Here is a 13,568-nt window from a genome sequence, read left to right as displayed (position 1 = left end):
GCATTCTTTCCCTGATATTTCAAAAACTAAGGCAAATATGGATTTGAAACTCACACCAATAGAGAGAAAGCATGTTAGCTTTCAGATGCCAGCGGGATTTTCAGATTTGGATTATTCTCAGTCTTTTTGGGGTCGGATCTACGAAGTCAACTTTGCACGGGATACCGCTCTTGTAATGGGATCGTTGGATTTAAAATTAAAAAAACTAAGAAGCAGTTTGACAAGAACCCTCACCTTCTTCGGACAATCCGTAAGTAGGGCAAATATGGAATTTAAACTCACATCAATAAAGAAAGAACCATGTGAGCGTTCAGATGCCACCGTGACCGACAGAGTTGGACCATTCTCAGTATTTTTAGGGTCACACATGCCAAGTCAACTTTGCTCTTTAGCGTGTTGTCACATTTAGAATTGCAAAAAAAACGAAGAAGCAGTCTCAAAAACAACTGCAAATATGGAAGTTAAACTCACACCAGTAAAGACAGGGCTATGTAAGCTTTCAGATAACACCGCGATTGACAGACATGGACCATTCTCAGTCTTTTTAGGGTTAGACATACAAGGTGAACTTTGCCTGGGATGCCGCCCTGTAACGTGTTGTCAGATTGGACAGTGCAAGAAACTTAAAAGCAGTGACACATGAACACATTGCCTTCTTTCCCGGATATTTCAAAAACTAATGCAAATATGGAATAGAAAGCAAACCATGTTAGCTTTCAGATGCCAGCGGGATTTTCAGATTTGGATTATTCTCAGTCTTTTGGGGGTCGGACCTACGAAGTCAACTTTGCGTGGGATGCCGCCCTGTAACGTGTTGTCACATTTGAAATTGCAAGAAACTAAGAAATAGCTTGAAAATAACCGTCACCTTCTTGGGATATTTCCATAAGTACAGCAAATGTGAAAGTTAAACTCACATCAGTAGAGAGGAAACCATGTGAGCATTCAGAGGCCATAGCGACCGAGAGAATTAGAGCATTCTCAGTCTTTTTAGGGTCAGACAATATGAAGTCAACTTTGTGTAAGATGACGCCCTGTAACCTGTTGACACGCGAACACATTGCATTCTTTCCCTGATATTTCAAAAACTAAGGCAAATATGGATTTGAAACTCACACCAATAGAGAGAAAGCATGTTAGCTTTCAGATGCCAGGGGGATTTTCAGATTTGGATTATTTTCAGTCTTTTTGGAGTCGGACACGCGAAGTCAACTTTGGACGGGATTATAACGTGTTATCACATTTCAAATTGTAAAGAAACTTCCAAGCACTTTGACAAGAACCATCGCCTTCTTTGGACATTTCCATAAGTACGCAAATGTGAAAGTTAAACTCAAATCAGTAGAGAGGAAACCATGTGAGCATTCAGATGCCAACGCGACCGACAGAGCATTCTCAGTCTTTTTAGGGTCAGACAATATGAAATCAACTTTGTGTAGGATGCCGCCCTGTAACCTGTTGACACACGAACACATTGCATTCTTTCCCTGATATTTCAAAAAGTAAGGCAAATATTATGGATTTGAAACTCACACCAATAGAGAGAAAGCATGTAAGCTTTCAGATGCCAGCGGGATTTTCAGATTTGGATTATTTTAGGATTGGACGTGCGAAGTCAACTTTGCACGGGATACCGCTCTTGTAATGGGATCGTTGGATTTAAAATTAAAAAAACTAAGAAGCAGTTTGACAAGAACCCTCACCTTTTTCAGACAATCCGTAAGTAGGGCAAATATGGAATTTAAACTCACATCAATAAAGAAAGAACCATGTGAGCGTTCAGATGCCACCGTGACCGACAGAGTTGGACCATTCTCAGTATTTTTAGGGTCACACATGCCAAGTCAACTTTGCTCTTTAGCGTGTTGTCACATTTAGAATTGCAAAAAAAAACCGAAGAAGCAGTCTCAAAAACAACTGCAAATATGGAAGTTAAACTCACACCAGTAAAGACAGGGCTATGTAAGCTTTCAGATAACACCGCGATTGACAGACATGGACCATTCTCAGTCTTTTTAGGGTTAGACATACAAGGTGAACTTTGCCTGGGATGCCGCCCTGTAACGTGTTGTCAGATTGGACAGTGCAAGAAACTTAAAAGCAGTGACACATGAACACATTGCCTTCTTTCCCGGATATTTCAAAAACTAATGCAAATATGGAATAGAAAGCAAACCATGTTAGCTTTCAGATGCCAGCGGGATTTTCAGATTTGGATTATTCTCAGTCTTTTGGGGGTCGGACCTACGAAGTCAACTTTGCGTGGGATGCCGCCCTGTAACGTGTTGTCACATTTGAAATTGCAAGAAACTAAGAAATAGCTTGAAAATAACCGTCACCTTCTTGGGATATTTCCATAAGTACAGCACAAACAAGGAATTTAAATTCAAACAAAAAGGAGAGAATACAATTTTAGCTTTAAGATGCCAGCAGGATTTTCAGATTTGGATTATTCTCAGTCTTTTTAGGGTCAAACAATATGAAGTCAACTTTGTGTAAGATGGCGCCCTGTAACCTGTTGACACACGAACACATTGCATTCTTTCCCTGATATTTCAAAAACTAAGGCAAATATGGAATTGAAACTCACATCAGTAGAGAGCAAAGCATGTTAGCTTTCAGATGCCAGCGGGATTTTCTGATTTGGATTATTTTCAGTCTTTTTGGGGTCGGACACGCGAAGTCAACTTTGGACGGGATTATAACGTGTTATCACATTTCAAATTGTAAAGAAACTTCCAAGCACTTTGACAAGAACCATCGCCTTCTTTGGACATTTCCATAAGTACGCAAATGTGAAAGTTAAACTCACATCAGTAGAGAGGAAACCATGTGAGCATTCAGATGCCAACGCGACCGACAGAGCATTCTCAGTCTTTTTAGGGTCAGACAATATGAAATCAACTTTGTGTAGGATGCCGCCCTGTAACCTGTTGACACACGAACACATTGCATTCTTTCCCTGATATTTCAAAAAGTAAGGCAAATATGGATTTGAAACTCACACCAATAGAGAGAAAGCATGTTAGCTTTCAGATGCCAGCGGGATTTTCAGATTTGGATTATTCTCAGTCTTTTTGGGGTCGGACCTACGAAGTCAACTTTGCACGGGATACCGCTCTTGTAATGGGATCGTTGGATTTAAAATTAAAATAACTAAGAAGCAGTTTGACAAGAACCCTCACCTTCTTCGGACAATCCGTAAGTAGGGCAAATATGGAATTTAAACTCACATCAATAAAGAAAGAACCATGTGAGCGTTCAGATGCCACCGTGACCGACAGAGTTGGACCATTCTCAGTATTTTTAGGGTCATACATGCCAAGTCAACTTTGCTCTTTAGCGTGTTGTCACATTTAGAATTGCAAAAAAACCGAAGAAGCAGTCTCAAAACAACTGCAAATATGGAAGTTAAACTCACACCAGTAAAGACAGGGCTATGTAAGCTTTCAGATAACACCGCGATTGACAGACATGGACCATTCTCAGTCTTTTTAGGGTTAGACATACAAGGTGAACTTTGCCTGGGATGCCGCCCTGTAACGTGTTGTCAGATTGGACAGTGCAAGAAACTTAAAAGCAGTGACACATGAACACATTGCCTTCTTTCCCGGATATTTCAAAAACTAATGCAAATATGGAATAGAAAGCAAACCATGTTAGCTTTCAGATGCCAGCAGGATTTTCAGATTTGGATTATTCTCAGTCTTTTGTGGGTCGGACCTACGAAGTCAACTTTGCGAGGGATGCCGCCCTGTAACGTGTTGTCACATTTGAAATTGCAAGAAACTAAGAAATAGCTTGAAAATAACCGTCACCTTCTTGGGATATTTCCATAAGTACTGCACAAACAAGGAATTTAAATTCAAACAAAAAGGAGAGAATACCATTTTAGGTTTCAGATGCCAGCAGGATTTTCAAATTTGGATTATTCTCAGTCTTTTTAGGGTCAAACAATATGAAGTCAACTTTGTGTAAGATGACGCCCTGTAACCCTGTTGACACACGAACACATTGCATTCTTTCCCTGATATTTCAAAAACTAAGGCAAATATGGATTTGAAACTCACACCAATAGAGAGAAAGCATGTTAGCTTTCAGATGCCAGCGGGATTTTCAGATTTGGATTATTCTCAGTCTTTTTGGGGTCGGATCTACGAAGTCAACTTTGCACGGGATACCGCTCTTGTAATGGGATCGTTGGATTTAAAATTAAAAAAACTAAGAAGCAGTTTGACAAGAACCCTCACCTTCTTCGGACAATCCGTAAGTAGGGCAAATATGGAATTTAAACTCACATCAATAAAGAAAGAACCATGTGAGCGTTCAGATGCCACCGTGACCGACAGAGTTGGACCATTCTCAGTATTTTTAGGGTCACACATGCCAAGTCAACTTTGCTCTTTAGCGTGTTGTCACATTTAGAATTGCAAAAAAAACCGAAGAAGCAGTCTCAAAAACAACTGCAAATATGGAAGTTAAACTCACACCAGTAAAGACAGGGCTATGTAAGCTTTCAGATAACACCGCGATTGACAGACATGGACCATTCTCAGTCTTTTTAGGGTTAGACATACAAGGTGAACTTTGCCTGGGATGCCGCCCTGTAACGTGTTGTCAGATTGGACAGTGCAAGAAACTTAAAAGCAGTGACACATGAACACATTGCCTTCTTTCCCGGATATTTCAAAAACTAATGCAAATATGGAATAGAAAGCAAACCATGTTAGCTTTCAGATGCCAGCGGGATTTTCAGATTTGGATTATTCTCAGTCTTTTGGGGGTCGGACCTACGAAGTCAACTTTGCGTGGGATGCCGCCCTGTAACGTGTTGTCACATTTGAAATTGCAAGAAACTAAGAAATAGCTTGAAAATAACCGTCACCTTCTTGGGATATTTCCATAAGTACAGCAAATGTGAAAGTTAAACTCACATCAGTAGAGAGGAAACCATGTGAGCATTCAGAGGCCATAGCGACCGAGAGAATTAGAGCATTCTCAGTCTTTTTAGGGTCAGACAATATGAAGTCAACTTTGTGTAAGATGACGCCCTGTAACCTGTTGACACGCGAACACATTGCATTCTTTCCCTGATATTTCAAAAACTAAGGCAAATATGGATTTGAAACTCACACCAATAGAGAGAAAGCATGTTAGCTTTCAGATGCCAGGGGGATTTTCAGATTTGGATTATTTTCAGTCTTTTTGGAGTCGGACACGCGAAGTCAACTTTGGACGGGATTATAACGTGTTATCACATTTCAAATTGTAAAGAAACTTCCAAGCACTTTGACAAGAACCATCGCCTTCTTTGGACATTTCCATAAGTACGCAAATGTGAAAGTTAAACTCAAATCAGTAGAGAGGAAACCATGTGAGCATTCAGATGCCAACGCGACCGACAGAGCATTCTCAGTCTTTTTAGGGTCAGACAATATGAAGTCAACTTTGTGTAGGATGCCGCCCTGTAACCTGTTGACACACGAACACATTGCATTCTTTCCCTGATATTTCAAAAAGTAAGGCAAATATTATGGATTTGAAACTCACACCAATAGAGAGAAAGCATGTAAGCTTTCAGATGCCAGCGGGATTTTCAGATTTGGATTATTTTAGGATTGGACGTGCGAAGTCAACTTTGCACGGGATACCGCTCTTGTAATGGGATCGTTGGATTTAAAATTAAAAAAACTAAGAAGCAGTTTGACAAGAACCCTCACCTTCTTCGGACAATCCGTAAGTAGGGCAAATATGGAATTTAAACTCACGTCAATAAAGAAAGAACCATGTGAGCGTTCAGATGCCACCGTGACCGACAGAGTTGGACCATTCTCAGTATTTTTAGGGTCACACATGCCAAGTCAACTTTGCTCTTTAGCGTGTTGTCACATTTAGAATTGCAAAAAAAACCGAAGAAGCAGTCTCAAAAACAACTGCAAATATCGAAGTTAAACTCACACCAGTAAAGACAGGGCTATGTAAGCTTTCAGATAACACCGCGATTGACAGACATGGACCATTCTCAGTCTTTTTAGGGTTAGACATACAAGGTGAACTTTGCCTGGGATGCCGCCCTGTAACGTGTTGTCAGATTGGACAGTGCAAGAAACTTAAAAGCAGTGACACATGAACACATTGCCTTCTTTCCCAGATATTTCAAAAACTAATGCAAATATGGAATAGAAAGCAAACCATGTTAGCTTTCAGATGCCAGCGGGATTTTCAGATTTGGATTATTTTAGGATTGGACGTGCGAAGTCAACTTTGCACGGGATACCGCTCTTGTAATGGGATTGTTGGATTTAAAATTAAAAAAACTAAGAAGCAGTTTGACAAGAACCCTCACCTTCTTCGGACAATCCGTAAGTAGGGCAAATATGGAATTTAAACTCACATCAATAAAGAAAGAACCATGTGAGCATTCAGATGCCAACGCGACCGACAGAGCATTCTCAGTCTTTTTAGGGTCAGACAATATGAAATCAACTTTGTGTAGGATGCCGCCCTGTAACCTGTTGACACACGAACACATTGCATTCTTTCCCTGATATTTCAAAAACTAAGGCAAATATGGATTTGAAACTCACACCAATAGAGAGAAAGCATGTTAGCTTTCAGATGCCAGCGGGATTTTCAGATTTGGATTATTTTAGGATAGGACATGCGAAGTCAACTTTGCACGGGATAGCGCTCTGTAACGGGGTCGTTGGATTTAAATCCAAAAAACTAAGAAGCAGTTTGACAAGAACCACCACCTTCTTCGGACAATCCGTAAGTAGGGCAAATATGGAATTTAAACTCACATCAATAAAGAAAGAACCATGTGAGCGTTCAGATGCCACCGTGACCGACAGAGTTGGACCATTCTCAGTATTTTTAGGGTCACACATGCCAAGTCAACTTTGCTCTTTAGCGTGTTGTCACATGTAGAATTGCAAAAAAAAACGAAGAAGCAGTCTCAAAAACAACTGCAAATATGGAAGTTAAACTCACACCAGTAAAGACAGGGCTATGTAAGCTTTCAGATAACACCGCGATTGACAGACATGGACCATTCTCAGTCTTTTTAGGGTTAGACATACAAGGTGAACTTTGCCTGGGATGCCGCCCTGTAACGTGTTGTCAGATTGGACAGTGCAAGAAACTTAAAAGCAGTGACACATGAACACATTGCCTTCTTTCCCGGATATTTCAAAAACTAATGCAAATATGGAATAGAAAGCAAACCATGTTAGCTTTCAGATGCCAGCGGGATTTTCAGATTTGGATTATTCTCAGTCTTTTGGGGGTCGGATTTACGAAGTCAACTTTGCGTGGGATGCCGCCCTGTAACGTGTTGTCACATTTGAAATTGCAAGAAACTAAGAAATAGCTTGAAAATAACCGTCACCTTCTTGGGATATTTCCATAAGTACAGCACAAACAAGGAATTTAAATTCAAACAAAAAGGAGAGAATACAATTTTAGCTTTAAGATGCCAGCAGGATTTTCAGATTTGGATTATTCTCAGTCTTTTTAGGGTCAAACAATATGAAGTCAACTTTGTGTAAGATGACGCCCTGTAACCTGTTGACACACGAACACATTGCATTCTTTCCCTGATATTTCAAAAAGTAAGGCAAATAATATGGATTTGAAACTCACACCAATAGAGAGAAAGCATGTTAGCTTTCAGATGCCAGCGGGATTTTCAGATTTGGATTATTTTAGGATTGGACGTGCGAAGTCAACTTTGCACGGGATACCGCTCTTGTAATGGGATCGTTGGATTTAAAATTAAAAAAACTAAGAAGCAGTTTGACAAGAACCCTCACCTTCTTCGGACAATCCGTAAGTAGGGCAAATATGGAATTTAAACTCACATCAATAAAGAAAGAACCATGTGAGCGTTCAGATGCCACCGTGACCGACAGAGTTGGACCATTCTCAGTATTTTTAGGGTCACACATGCCAAGTCAACTTTGCTCTTTAGCGTGTTGTCACATTTAGAATTGCAAAAAAAACCGAAGAAGCAGTCTCAAAAACAACTGCAAATATGGAAGTTAAACTCACACCAGTAAAGACAGGGCTATGTAAGCTTTCAGATAACACCGCGATTGACAGACATGGACCATTCTCAGTCTTTTTAGGGTTAGACATACAAGGTGAACTTTGCCTGGGATGCCGCCCTGTAACGTGTTGTCAGATTGGACAGTGCAAGAAACTTAAAAGCAGTGACACATGAACACATTGCCTTCTTTCCAAGATATTTCAAAAACTAATGCAAATATGGAATAGAAAGCAAACCATGTTAGCTTTCAGATGCCAGCGGGATTTTCAGATTTGGATTATTTTAGGATTGGACGTGCGAAGTCAACTTTGCACGGGATACCGCTCTTGTAATGGGATCGTTGGATTTAAAATTAAAAAAACTAAGAAGCAGTTTGACAAGAACCCTCACCTTCTTCGGACAATCCGTAAGTAGGGCAAATATGGAATTTAAACTCACATCAATAAAGAAAGAACCATGTGAGCGTTCAGATGCCACCGTGACCGACAGAGTTGGACCATTCTCAGTATTTTTAGGGTCACACATGCCAAGTCAACTTTGCTCTTTAGCGTGTTGTCACATTTAGAATTGCAAAAAAAACCGAAGAAGCAGTCTCAAAAACAACTGCAAATATGGAAGTTAAACTCACACCAGTAAAGACAGGGCTATGTAAGCTTTCAGATAACACCGCGATTGACAGACATGGACCATTCTCAGTCTTTTTAGGGTTAGACATACAAGGTGAACTTTGCCTGGGATGCCGCCCTGTAACGTGTTGTCAGATTGGACAGTGCAAGAAACTTAAAAGCAGTGACACATGAACACATTGCCTTCTTTCCCGGATATTTCAAAAACTAATGCAAATATGGAATAGAAAGCAAACCATGTTAGCTTTCAGATGCCAGCGGGATTTTCAGATTTGGATTATTCTCAGTCTTTTGGGGGTCGGATTTACGAAGTCAACTTTGCGTGGGATGCCGCCCTGTAACGTGTTGTCACATTTGAAATTGCAAGAAACTAAGAAATAGCTTGAAAATAACCGTCACCTTCTTGGGATATTTCCATAAGTACAGCACAAACAAGGAATTTAAATTCAAACAAAAAGGAGAGAATACAATTTTAGCTTTAAGATGCCAGCAGGATTTTCAGATTTGGATTATTCTCAGTCTTTTTAGGGTCAAACAATATGAAGTCAACTTTGTGTAAGATGACGCCCTGTAACCTGTTGACACACGAACACATTGCATTCTTTCCCTGATATTTCAAAAACTAAGGCAAATATGGAATTGAAACTCACATCAGTAGAGAGCAAAGCATGTTAGCTTTCAGATGCCAGCGGGATTTTCAGATTTGGATTATTCTCAGTCTTTTTGGGGTCGGACACGCGAAGTCAACTTTGGACGGGATTATAACGTGTTATCACATTTCAAATTGTAAAGAAACTTCCAAGCACTTTGACAAGAACCATCGCCTTCTTTGGACATTTCCATAAGTACAGAAAATGTGAAAGTTAAACTCACATCAGTAGAGAGGAAACCATGTGAGCATTCAGAGGCCATCGCGACCGAGAGAATTAGAGCATTCTCCGTCTTTTTAGGGTCAGACAATATGAAGTCAACTTTGTGTAAGATGACGCCCTGTGACATGTTGACACGCGAACACATTGCATTCTTTCCCGGATATTTCAAAAAGTAAGGCAAATATGGACTTGAAACTCACACCAATAGAGAGAAAGCATGTTAGCTTTCAGATGCCAGCGGGATTTTCAGATTTGGATTATTCTCAGTCTTTTTGGGGTGGGAAATACGAAGACAACTTTGCGTGGGATGCCGCCCTGTAACGTGTTGTCACATTTGATATTGCAAAGAAACTAAGAAATAGCTTGAAAATAACCGTCACCTTCTTGGGATATTTCCATAAGTACAGCACAAATATGGAATTTAAACTCAAACAAAAAGGAGAGAATACCATTTTAGCTTTCAGATGCCAGCGGGATTTTCAGATTTGGATTATTCTCAGTCTTTTTGGAGTCGGACACGCAAAGTCAACTTTGAACGGGATTATAACGTGTTATCACATTTCAAATTCTACAGAAACTTCCAAGCACTTTGACAAGAACCATCGCTTTCTTTGAACATTTCCATAAGTACAGCAAAATTTGAAAGTTAAACTCAAATCAGTAGAGAGGAAACCATGTGAGCATTCAGATGCCATCGCAACCGAAAGACCATTCTCAGTTTTTTTAGGGTCAGACAATATGAAGTCAACTTTGTGTAAGATGACGCCCTGTAACCTGTTGACACACGAACACATTGCATTCTTTCCCTGATATTTCAAAAACTAAGGCAAATATGGAATTGAAACTCACACCAATAGAGAGAAAGCATGTTAGCTTTCAGATGCCAGCGGGATTTTCAGATTTGGATTATTTTAGGATTGGACGTGCGAAGTCAACTTTGCACGGGATACCGCTCTTGTAATGGGATCGTTGGATTTAAAATTAAAAAAACTAAGAAGCAGTTTGACAAGAACCCTCACCTTCTTCGGACAATCCGTAAGTAGGGCAAATATGGAATTTAAACTCACATCAATAAAGAAAGAACCATGTGAGCGTTCAGATGCCACCGTGACCGACAGAGTTGGACCATTCTCAGTATTTTTAGGGTCACACATGCCAAGTCAACTTTGCTCTTTAGCGTGTTGTCACATTTAGAATTGCAAAAAAAACCGAAGAAGCAGTCTCAAAAACAACTGCAAATATGGAAGTTAAACTCACACCAGTAAAGACAGGGCTATGTAAGCTTTCAGATAACACCGCGATTGACAGACATGGACCATTCTCAGTCTTTTTAGGGTTAGACATACAAGGTGAACTTTGCCTGGGATGCCGCCCTGTAACGTGTTGTCAGATTGGACAGTGCAAGAAACTTAAAAGCAGTGACACATGAACACATTGCCTTCTTTCCCGGATATTTCAAAAACTAATGCAAATATGGAATAGAAAGCAAACCATGTTAGCTTTCAGATGCCAGCGGGATTTTCAGATTTGGATTATTCTCAGTCTTTTGGGGGTCGGATTTACGAAGTCAACTTTGCGTGGGATGCCGCCCTGTAACGTGTTGTCACATTTGAAATTGCAAGAAACTAAGAAATAGCTTGAAAATAACCGTCACCTTCTTGGGATATTTCCATAAGTACAGCACAAACAAGGAATTTAAATTCAAACAAAAAGGAGAGAATACAATTTTAGCTTTAAGATGCCAGCAGGATTTTCAGATTTGGATTATTCTCAGTCTTTTTAGGGTCAAACAATATGAAGTCAACTTTGTGTAAGATGACGCCCTGTAACCTGTTGACACACGAACACATTGCATTCTTTCCCTGATATTTCAAAAACTAAGGCAAATATGGAATTGAAACTCACATCAGTAGAGAGCAAAGCATGTTAGCTTTCAGATGCCAGCGGGATTTTCAGATTTGGATTATTCTCAGTCTTTTTGGGGTCGGACACGCGAAGTCAACTTTGGACGGGATTATAACGTGTTATCACATTTCAAATTGTAAAGAAACTTCCAAGCACTTTGACAAGAACCATCGCCTTCTTTGGACATTTCCATAAGTACAGAAAATGTGAAAGTTAAACTCACATCAGTAGAGAGGAAACCATGTGAGCATTCAGAGGCCATCGCGACCGAGAGAATTAGAGCATTCTCCGTCTTTTTAGGGTCAGACAATATGAAGTCAACTTTGTGTAAGATGACGCCCTGTGACATGTTGACACGCGAACACATTGCATTCTTTCCCGGATATTTCAAAAAGTAAGGCAAATATGGACTTGAAACTCACACCAATAGAGAGAAAGCATGTTAGCTTTCAGATGCCAGCGGGATTTTCAGATTTGGATTATTCTCAGTCTTTTTGGGGTGGGAAATACGAAGACAACTTTGCGTGGGATGCCGCCCTGTAACGTGTTGTCACATTTGATATTGCAAAGAAACTAAGAAATAGCTTGAAAATAACCGTCACCTTCTTGGGATATTTCCATAAGTACAGCACAAATATGGAATTTAAACTCAAACAAAAAGGAGAGAATACCATTTTAGCTTTCAGATGCCAGCGGGATTTTCAGATTTGGATTATTCTCAGTCTTTTTGGAGTCGGACACGCAAAGTCAACTTTGAACGGGATTATAACGTGTTATCACATTTCAAATTCTACAGAAACTTCCAAGCACTTTGACAAGAACCATCGCTTTCTTTGAACATTTCCATAAGTACAGCAAAATTTGAAAGTTAAACTCAAATCAGTAGAGAGGAAACCATGTGAGCATTCAGATGCCATCGCAACCGAAAGACCATTCTCAGTTTTTTTAGGGTCAGACAATATGAAGTCAACTTTGTGTAAGATGACGCCCTGTAACCTGTTGACACACGAACACATTGCATTCTTTCCCTGATATTTCAAAAACTAAGGCAAATATGGAATTGAAACTCACACCAATAGAGAGAAAGCATGTTAGCTTTCAGATGCCAGCGGGATTTTCAGATTTGGATTATTTTAGGATTGGACGTGCGAAGTCAACTTTGCACGGGATACCGCTCTTGTAATGGGATCGTTGGATTTAAAATTAAAAAAACTAAGAAGCAGTTTGACAAGAACCCTCACCTTCTTCGGACAATCCGTAAGTAGGGCAAATATGGAATTTAAACTCACATCAATAAAGAAAGAACCATGTGAGCGTTCAGATGCCACCGTGACCGACAGAGTTGGACCATTCTCAGTATTTTTAGGGTCACACATGCCAAGTCAACTTTGCTCTTTAGCGTGTTGTCACATTTAGAATTGCAAAAAAAACCGAAGAAGCAGTCTCAAAAACAACTGCAAATATGGAAGTTAAACTCACACCAGTAAAGACAGGGCTATGTAAGCTTTCAGATAACACCGCGATTGACAGACATGGACCATTCTCAGTCTTTTTAGGGTTAGACATACAAGGTGAACTTTGCCTGGGATGCCGCCCTGTAACGTGTTGTCAGATTGGACAGTGCAAGAAACTTAAAAGCAGTGACACATGAACACATTGCCTTCTTTCCCGGATATTTCAAAAACTAATGCAAATATGGAATAGAAAGCAAACCATGTTAGCTTTCAGATGCCAGCGGGATTTTCAGATTTGGATTATTCTCAGTCTTTTGGGGGTCGGACCTACGAAGTCAACTTTGCGTGGGATGCCGCCCTGTAACGTGTTGTCACATTTGAAATTGCAAGAAACTAAGAAATAGCTTGAAAATAACCGTCACCTTCTTGGGATACTTCCATAAGTACAGCACAAACAAGGAATTTAAATTCAAACAAAAAGGAGAGAATACCATTTTAGCTTTCAGATGCCAGCAGGATTTTCAGATTTGGATTATTCTCAGTCTTTTTAGGGTCAAACAATATGAAGTCAACTTTGTGTAAGATGACGCCCTGTAACCTGTTGACACACGAACACATTGCATTCTTTCCCTGATATTTCAAAAACTAAGGCAAATATGGA

The sequence above is a fragment of the Acanthaster planci genome, unplaced genomic scaffold (assembly GCF_054643075.1).
Source record: "Acanthaster planci isolate LZ-2023a unplaced genomic scaffold, COTS_SCS Contig27, whole genome shotgun sequence".
Lineage (NCBI taxonomy): Eukaryota > Metazoa > Echinodermata > Asteroidea > Valvatida > Acanthasteridae > Acanthaster > Acanthaster planci.
This window is presented reverse-complemented; position numbering follows the sequence as displayed.